We start from the raw sequence: 9,775 nt of genomic DNA, 5'->3' as shown, positions 1-9,775 counted from the left end.
ACAATACACTGAGAAGAAAATGTGTACATTGAATTTTATTTTATTTTATTAGGGTGAAATCTACGTACTGGACATGATGAAGATACATCATTTGTATCTTTTCCATAATATCTGTCCCGTATTAAGTTAAATGATAAATTAATAATTAATAATTAATACAATAACTAATTCACAACAACCTGTGAATTTACTGTCTTTATAAAAGTAAGTGATTATGTGTTGAACATGACACATAACCAAGTACAGCCACTTTCCTGCCGGTGGTGCTAACAGAAGGAAATATCACATTAAATACATCTAATACTCAAAGATATACTACAGATTAAAAAATTAAAAAATTAAGAATGGAGTTTACAATCATATATCTCTAGGCTGATCAGTTTTACTTGACAGAAATGTTTATTTCAAAGTAAAAAAAAAAATCCAAGTCTGCTCTTTTATGCCTCCATATATACTACAGTATATAAACTTGTACAACACATTAAGTATTGAAATTAAGTATTAAATATCTAAATAACAGACTACGTGACTAATTCAGCATTCATTTTCCCGTTGTAAAACCCCTGAAAGGGAAACAGCTGACTGTGTATCTAGGCTCTGCACAAAGATGGAACCAAATGATGATTTAAAGCCTACATTAACTGATTTTTGGCCAGTTGGGGGGCAGAGGAAATAGGCTCTAAACACAATATTGACATTTCAACCAACACCAAACTTATCTGGCTCTTCAGCTGCTAAATGCTCCAGTACTGTACTGTATGTTCAGCAGAACATTCAGCATCTACCTGCTGTTTTCAAAAATAATGCAATGAGATCGGTGAGAGTGAACCAAAACAGTAAAGTTGTGGACCATAAAACAAAAACCATGAGCTGAAAGACGTTAATCCAGAACAGAGAGTCGAGTGATGATTCTGTGTCATTAAGTTACAAGCGACAACTTTCACATACAAGATTCTGATCCATTGTTGATGTATAAATATTGATTACAGCCACTTGAAATACACCAAAACTTTAGACTCTTGTGACTCTAAATGAAAAACTCTCCTGGTTTTCTCTGCCTTTTATTTATTTCCTCAGCTGAAATTATTTTTTGTGTATATTTCAATATTAGTTTATTCTATTTTATTCTTCTTTAATTGATTTCACTTTCCTTTTTGTTATGTTTTTAAATGTTGTTTCAATGCATTTTTCTGCCTTCATGTAAAGTATTTTTACTGCCTCTGTGTTTAAAAGCTGCTATGTAAAACTTGTTTTGTCTATTATAAAGACTGAACACCTGATGGCTTCATTAACAAGACTTTTTCACAGAAAATTGTTACACCTCTTTTTGAAGTGCCAAGCTCCCCATGATCTGAATAAAGTGCTGTGTGTGATGTGTTACCTGTGTGTACATCTTCAGATGTTGTGAACCCCACTGTTGTCACGCTGGCATCCACTGTCACTGAGAAAAAGAAGAAACATCCACCAGATAAATGCCTGTGCTTATGGAGATGTATTTGATATATATGAATGTGTCTCTGTTTATTAAGTAAATATGTTCCTGAACATAATGGGTAGAATAAATTATTTATATAACCTGTTGTTCTTGCTGATTGTTGCTGAGTCATGGTGATGGCTTCCACTGTAGTCTGAATAGGAGGATTTAGGGGGACCGGCCGAGGTTTGACAGGTGCAGGAGCTGTCAGAGAAAGGAAGAAGAATGAATACAGCAAAAAGTAAAGATAGAAAGATAGAAAGAGAATAGTTGATTTGAACATACCTTTGTGGACTTTGAGGCGAACTTCTATTTTTGGATCATACACATATGCATCTATTTCACACCAATAGGTCCCAGTATCTCTCAGGTCCAGGTTATAGATGGTCACATGCAGGATTCTTTTCTCCGTGTCATCACAGAGATCATACTTCCTCTTTTCTGTCCTCTGTTTGCACATTTTATCAGTGGTTTCAATGACAATTTCCCTGCCAGCATAGATGCCCTTACAGAAATATGTAGTCATATGAGGAGGAGATGTGGTGGTATCTGGTTATTTCAAAAGAAAAATAAACACAGCAGATTATTTTGTAATGGTCAAATGTCATCCTTAAAGGGGACCTATTATGCTCATTTCCAGCTCTATATTTTTATTCTAGGATGAACATCCGCAGCAGCAAACAAAGATTAGAGCAAGACGTCTCTGTTTGGTCAATATTACGCTCATTACCTGCTTATTGTGTGACATAATGGTGTAAGTTACGTGTGGGAAAGGCGCTAAAATGCCGACTGATGTGGAAAACGTCTGCTGTCAGGAAATAACAAAGGTTACATAGCTATTAAAATGTTATTCAGCTGTCACCAAACGACTGCATAGTATCTCCCTGCACCGTGCGAGCTGTGCCTGGAGCAGATAAAGAAATCAGGCACCAGTTGATGTCAGCTCGTCTCGAAAGCAGAAAAAACTGTTGGAAACCGGGTGTTCACAGCTGACTGAAGTCGGAGCCCTCTGCTCACAGGGATTATATCTACATATGTTTACCTCATTATTTGAAACTTTGGCCACATTTAATATGAACATTTGACATTGTGACATTATATATATGACAAATAATTAGAAGCATAATAGATCCCCTTTAAACAGGAGGATACATGAAGATACATGACATGAAACTGTATTTTTTTGAAATAGAAAATTATGCCAAAAATATCAAAGTGAATGTGTTTTGCTTTGTTTCAAAGGGACTGATATGCAATTATTGATTTAATGTAAAGTGGCTTGAAAAAAGCAAATATTCCCACCTGTATAAATAAGAATATCACTGTACACTGTACTTACCAGAGAACAGCCAGATGCTGAGAGGAATCATTTTCCTCCTTTTTGTTAAATTCTCACTTTTTATTTTAATTAGTGTCTACTAGTTTCTCTGCACATCAAAATCATTCATCCTTTTCAAGATATGTTAGTGAAACTGCACAGTGAACCAGGAAGTTGTGGGTTTAATCATGAAGCAAGGGTAAGTTCAATTATAGATGTAAGTGTGAAGCTTGTGCACTAGTCTCTTCCTTTGCTTCATATCACTTTTTAAGTTTCTTTATGCGTGTGTGTGTGTGTGTGTGTTTTTGGGAGGGGGCCACATCACCTTTTCAGTGTCTTTCTGACTCATTAATTAGACCAGTTGTAAGACTTTTTAAACAGGCTGTAAAGCTTGCTGAAGGTTGTTCAGCGTATTGGAGAGAGAGTGTGGCAAAGATACAGTAGAAAAATTTGGATTTACATCTGATTTTTAATTCCACACTTTAAAACAAGCGAATGTACAGTGATAAGATAATACAGGAAATGATGAAATCAAACACACCACTGAATGAACTGACTGACAAACTAATAAATATTAAGAAATGAGTATATAAAACAACAATAACACCAGCTGGGACTAATTCTTTGGGTGTTTGATGATGGTGTACACCACAGAGGTTAGCACAGAGGCAGCTAATGTTATCTGTCTCCTGGGCTGGGAGTCGTCCTCACTGGTGTGTTGGTCTCTGTCAGCGGATGAGCTGCAGATGTTCTTGTGCTGATTGATTATTGATGCAGAGAAACTGTCCTGCAGAGAGGAGCTAATTGAGTTGCTGAACACTGGATTAGTCCTCCGAGTCTGGATTGTGACTGGTTGACCAACCGATCCGTGGGCATCTCGTCTTCTGTAACAGGTTACTGTTGTGTATATGGTGTCAGATGAACCCGTGGTGACTGGGACTAATACACAATGAGCATTAGATCTCACAAATCTGAACCATAATTAATGACATGATGCAAACTGAAAGATTGAGCAGAATCAATTAACTCCAACTCCCCTGATTTGCAGTCAGAGACTCACTGGCTAAATAATAATGTTGCAGAGACATAAATATTAAATTGAGATCACTTACCTCTTGCTGTATCACGTCTGTGGATTCTCAGTCTTAAATATAAAACCAGCAGCAGAACCAGCAGCAGAGCAGCAGCAGCCATAACCAAGTACAGCCACTTTCCTGCCGGTGGTGCTAACAGAAGGAAATATCACATTAAATACATTTAATACTCAAAGATATAGTACAGATTAAAAAATGTAAAAATTAAGAATGGAGTTTACAATCATATATCTCTAGGCTGTTCAGTTTTACTTGACAGAAATGTTTATTTCAAAGTTAAAAAAAAGTCTGCTCTTTTATGCCTCCATATATACTACAGTATATAAACTTGTACAACACATTAAGTATTGAAATTAAGTATTAAATATCTAAATAACAAACTAGGTGACATCCTAATTCAGCATTCATTTTCCTGTTGTAAAACCCCTGAAAGGGAAACAGCTGACTGTCTATCTAGGCTCTGCACAAAGATGGAACCAAATGATGATTTAAAGCCTACATTAACTGATTTTTGGCCAGTTGGGGGGCAGAGGAAATAGGCTCTAAACACAATATTGACATTTCAACCAACACCAAACTTATCTGGCTCTTCAGCTGCTAAATGCTCCAGTACTGCACTGTATGTTCAGCAGAACATTCAGCATCTACCTGCTGTTTTCAAAAATAACGCAATGAGATCAGTGAGAGTGAACCAAAACAGTAAAGTTGTGGACCATAAAACAAAACCGCTGAGCTGAAAGACGTTAATCCAGAACAGAGAGTCCAGTGATGATTCTGTGTCATTAAGTTACAAGCGACAACTTTCACATACAAGATTCTGATCCATTGTTGATGTATAAATATTGATTACAGCCACTTGAAATACACCAAAACTTTAGACTCTTGTGAATCTAAATGAAAAACTCTCCTGGTTTTCTCTGCCTTTTATTTATTCCATGAACTGAAATTATTTTTTGTGTATATTTTAATATTAGTTTATTCTATTTTATTCTTCTTTAATTGATTTCACTTTCCTTTTTGTTATGTTTTTAAATGTTGTTTCAATGCATTTTTCTGCCTTCATGTAAAGTATTTTTACTGCCTCTGTGTTTAAAAGCTGCTATGTAAAACTTGTTTTGTCTATTATAAAGACTGAACACCTGATGGCTTCATTAGCAAGACTTTTTCACAGAAAATTGTTACACCTCTTTTTGAAGTGCCAAGCTCCCCATGATCTGAATAAACTGCTGTGTGTGATGTGTTACCTGTGTTTACATCTTCAGATGTTGTGAACCCCACTGTTGTCACGCTGGCATCCACTGTCACTGAGAAAAAGAAGAAACATCCACCAGATAAATGCCTGTGCTTATGGAGATGTATTTGATATATATGAATGTGTCTCTGTTTAATAAGTAAATATGTTCCTGAACATAATGGGTAGAATAAATAGTTTATATAACCTGTTGTTCTTGCTGATTGTTGCTGAGTCATGGTGATGGCTTCCGCTGTAGTCTGAATAGGAGGATTTAGGGGGACCAGCTGAGGTTTGACAGGCGCAAGAGCTGTCAGAGAAAGGAAGAAGAATGAATACAGCAAAAAGTAAAGATAGAAAGATAGAAAGAGAATAGTTGATTTGAACATACCTTTGTGGACTTTGAGGTCAATTTCTATCATTGGATCATACATATATGCATCTATTTCACACCAATAGGTCCCAGTATCTTTCAGGTCCAGGTTATAGATGGTCACATGCAGGATTCTTTTCTCTGTGTCATCACAGAGATCATACTTCCTCTTTTCTGTCCTCTGTTTGCACATTTTATCAGTGGTTTCAATGACAGTTTTCCTATAAGCATAGGGGCCCTTACGGAAATATTTAGGATAAGTTTCATATCCTGAGTCATACGGGCAGTAGATGTGAACCAGTCCTCCCTCCTGGCCTGAATGTACCTGAATCTCTTTGTGATAGCATCTGGTTACTGCAAAAGAAAAATAAACAGATTTTAGTATTTTTGTAATCAAAAATGTCAAATGTGCAGGGAGCTTTAGCTTTGGCTGTTTTTAAAGAGAACATCATCCTTTAACAGGATGTCTTCAAAGGAGTTGACATTCAATAATAAATTTGATTTAAAGTGTCGAAAAAAAGGCAAATGTTCTTAGCTGTGTACCAAAGAATATCAACACGGTACAGAGATGATTTTAGAGGCTTGAATGTGTGTTGAGTTCGGCACTTACCAGAGAGCAACCAGATGCTGAGAAGAAGCATTTTCCTCATTATGACCTTTAGTTAAATTCCCACTTTTTTATATTAATCAGCGTCTAATAGTTTCTCTGCACTTCACAAACTCTCAGTCCACTTAATTTTTTAAGTCCTTTTTAAGAAATGTTACTGAAACTGCACAGTGAACCAGGAAGTCATGGGGATAATAATGAGGCGTGAGAAGTACAGTTAGAGCTGTGCTTCCTTTGCTTCACATCACTTTTTCAGTTTATCATTTGTGTGTGTGTGTGTGTGTGTGTGTGTGTGTGTGTGAGGGGTATTGTGGTGGGTGTGAACATCGATTTTTCAGTGTCCTCCCACTTCTTCACCATAGTTAACCACACGCACACTTCAGTCGGACAGAAAACACAAAACAATACACTGAGAAGAAAATGTGTACATTGAATTGAATCTTATTTTATTAGGGTGAAATCTACGTACTGGACATGATGAAAATACATCATTTGTATCTTTTCCATAATATCTGTCCTGTATTAAGTTAAATGATAAATTAATAATTAATACAATAACTAATTCACAACAACCTGTGAATTTACTGTCTTTATAAATGTAAGTGATTATGTGTTGAGCATAACACAGAAAGTTAAAGGAGAGGAAGATACTGTGCCAAAAATTGAAGACCATCAGCACTGAGCTCAGACATTGCGGTAGACTGTTGATTGGTGTGTGATGGTGGAGTATGTGACTGTTGCAGAGTGAGGTGTGACAGTGCTACAGTCTGTGTCCTTGTTGAAGCTGACAGTGGAGTAGAAGAGACTGTCCGGTTGGATCTGAGACTCTGATGAAACTGAGACGTTGGAGTAAATATTGTCTTTGTGATCGCTGCTGGTATCTTGATGCTGAGCAGCTGATTAAGTGAAGATGCTGCTAGTCCTGCCGTCTCTTTCTTGATCCTCATTGGCTGTTGAAGAGGAAGTGTTGATGTCTGTGTGTGCATCTTGTAGCGGAATGGATGGTGTTGCATAAACTGTGTCTGGGTACTTTCCTGTATGAAGAGTGATAACACACTGACAAACTTTGAATCCCTGCAAAATGAAAACTACATTTTTTTACTTTGACCTTTAGAAAAACAATGAATTCTGAAAGGATAAGGTTGAGAATTTTCTATATTTTTCTTCTTGTCAGCTAATCAACCAACAATGAACTTATCCTACTTAGAAGTATTGTGTGTGTGTATCCAAACACCTGATATATCGTATTCCTCTGTGGCGTAGATCTTTGTTGTTGTCCAAAAACTATTAAAAACATGTCAATGAGCCACATCACTGCACTGACGTTTTTTGAGAAACTGACAATGTGATATAAAGTCAACAGGTTGTGGCACAACAAGCTGGCAAAGCTCTCTAATAAAACCACGTTCTTGCACATGAGCAGTGCGTCTGCCGTACAAGGAACTTCTCTTCTGAGAGTTACAATCTTAATCGCTGTTATTAGTCTTTGGAGCCGTTTCTAAACAAACTAGACCGCGACTCGGTGTGACTCACTGATGTGTTTTTAATAGTTTTTGGACAATAATCGAGGTCTATGATACAGAGGAATACAATATATCATACTTTGTAAGTAGATCAATTAATTGTTGGTTTGGCTCTCACATGAGATTTGTTGACAATAAGAAAAATAAAGAAGAAAGATCACCAGCTTCCTTTAATGGTGGCACAATACTTCATTAAAAACAGTGAATGATAATTAATCAAACAATAAATTGTTGCCCATTTTTCCATCACTGATATGTTATTGAATTGCATTATATTCTGCCCCAACATTTTGTTTTGACACTCTAAAAAATGACAGAAGATATTATAAGTCATTAATTAGACCAGATGTAAGACTTTTTAAACAGGCTGTAAAGCTTGTTGAAGGTTGTTCAGCGTATTGGAGATATATTGTATATAATACAATATTGACATTTCAACCAACACCAAACTTATCTGGCTCTTCAGCTGCTAAATGCTCCAGTACTGTACTGTATGTTCAGCAGAACATTCAGCATCTACCTGCTGTTTTCAAAAATAACGCAATGAGATCGGTGAGAGTGAACCAAAACAGTAAAGTTGTGGACCATAAAACAAAAACCATGAGCTGAAAGACGTTAATCCAGAACAGAGAGTCGAGTGATGATTCTGTGTCATTAAGTTACAAGCGACAACTTTCACATACAAGATTCTGATCCATTGTTGATGTATAAATATTGATTACAGCCACTTGAAATACACCAAAACTTTAGACTCTTGTGAATCTAAATGAAAAACTCTCCTGGTTTTCTCTGCCTTTTATATATTCCCTCAGCTGCACTGAAATCTTGTCTATTATTTTTTGTGTATATTTTAATATTAGTTTATTCTATTTTATTCTTCTTTAATTGATTTCACTTTCCTTTTTGTTATGTTTTTAAATGTTATTTCAATGCATTTTTCTGCCTTCATGTAAAGTATTTTTACTGCCTCTGTGTTTAAAAGCTGCTATGTAAAACTTGTTTTGTCTATTATAAAGACTGAACACCAGATGGCCTCATTAGCAAGACTTTTTCACAGAAAATTGTTACACCTCTTTTTGAAGTGCCAAGCTCCCCATGATCTGAATAAACTGCTGTGTGTGATGTGTTACCTGTGTGTACATCTTCAGATGTTGTGAACCACACTGCTGTTCAGCTGGCATTCACCGTCACTGAGAAAAAGAAGACACAGTCACCAGATTAATGCTTATGGAGAGGTATTTGGTATATATATGAATGTGTCTCTGTTAACTGCAGTAAGTAAATGTGTTCCTGAACATAATGGATTTACATACAACTTAAATAACCTGTGGTTCCCAGGTCCCAGTATCTCTCAGGCCCAGGTTATAGATGGTCACATGCAGGATTCTTTTCTTAGTGTCATCACAGAGATCATACTTCCTGTTTTGTGTCCTCTGTTTGCACATTTTATCAGTGGTTTTAATGAGAATTTCCCCTCCAGCATAGATGCCCTTACAGAAATATTTAGTCATATGAGGAGGAGATGTGGTGGTATCTGGTTATTTCAAAAGAAAAATAAACACAGCAGATTATTTTGTAATGGTCAAATGTCATCCTTAAAGGGGACCTATGATGCTCATTTCCAGCTCAATATTTTTATTCTAGGACTTCACTAGAGTAGCTTTGTATGATTCACAGTTTTAAAAAAACCCTTATTTATGTTATACTGGCTCTTTATGCAGCCCCTCAGTCCAGCCTCTTTCTGACACAGGCTGCTTTAGCTTTTGTCTCTTTAAGGCCCCCCTCCTGATGAGCCCACTCTGTTCTGATTGGTTAGCTTCTGGAAGCTGTGTCACGGCCGACTTCCACCGTCTCCAGAAGCTATGTAAACAAACTATAATAGCAGAATTTCACTTCTTTATTCCAAATATCAACTTCGCAAATCCATCCTACATGTTTGAGCCCAAATCCGAGTGGGCAGCATGAACATCCGCAGCAGCAAACAAAGATTAGAGCAAGACGTCTCTGTTTGGTAAATATTACGCTCATTACCTGCTTATTGTGTGACATAATGGTGTAAGTTACGTGTGGGAAAGGCGCTAAAATGCGGACTGATGTGGAAAACATCTGCTGTCAGGAAATAACAAAGGTAACATAGCTATTAAAATGTTATTCA

General features: G+C 36.6%; 1 long non-coding RNA gene across 1 annotated transcript; it reads right to left on the bottom strand.

The window, feature by feature from the left end:
- Positions 1 to 243: 243 nt before the first annotated feature.
- On the bottom strand, positions 244 to 1,646 carry LOC121883409. Its single transcript, XR_006092216.1, has 3 exons — positions 1,577 to 1,646; positions 1,382 to 1,441; positions 244 to 266 (listed from the first exon to the last, which is right to left on the bottom strand). It is a non-coding gene; the product is annotated as an uncharacterized LOC121883409 (long non-coding RNA).
- Positions 1,647 to 9,775: the final 8,129 nt, after the last annotated feature.

Source organism: Thunnus maccoyii, chromosome 2, assembly GCF_910596095.1.
Source record: "Thunnus maccoyii chromosome 2, fThuMac1.1, whole genome shotgun sequence".
NCBI classification, from domain to species: Eukaryota; Metazoa; Chordata; class Actinopteri; order Scombriformes; family Scombridae; genus Thunnus; species Thunnus maccoyii.
The sequence above is the reverse complement of the archived record's forward strand: the minus strand, read 5'-3'. Positions and strand labels throughout refer to the sequence as shown.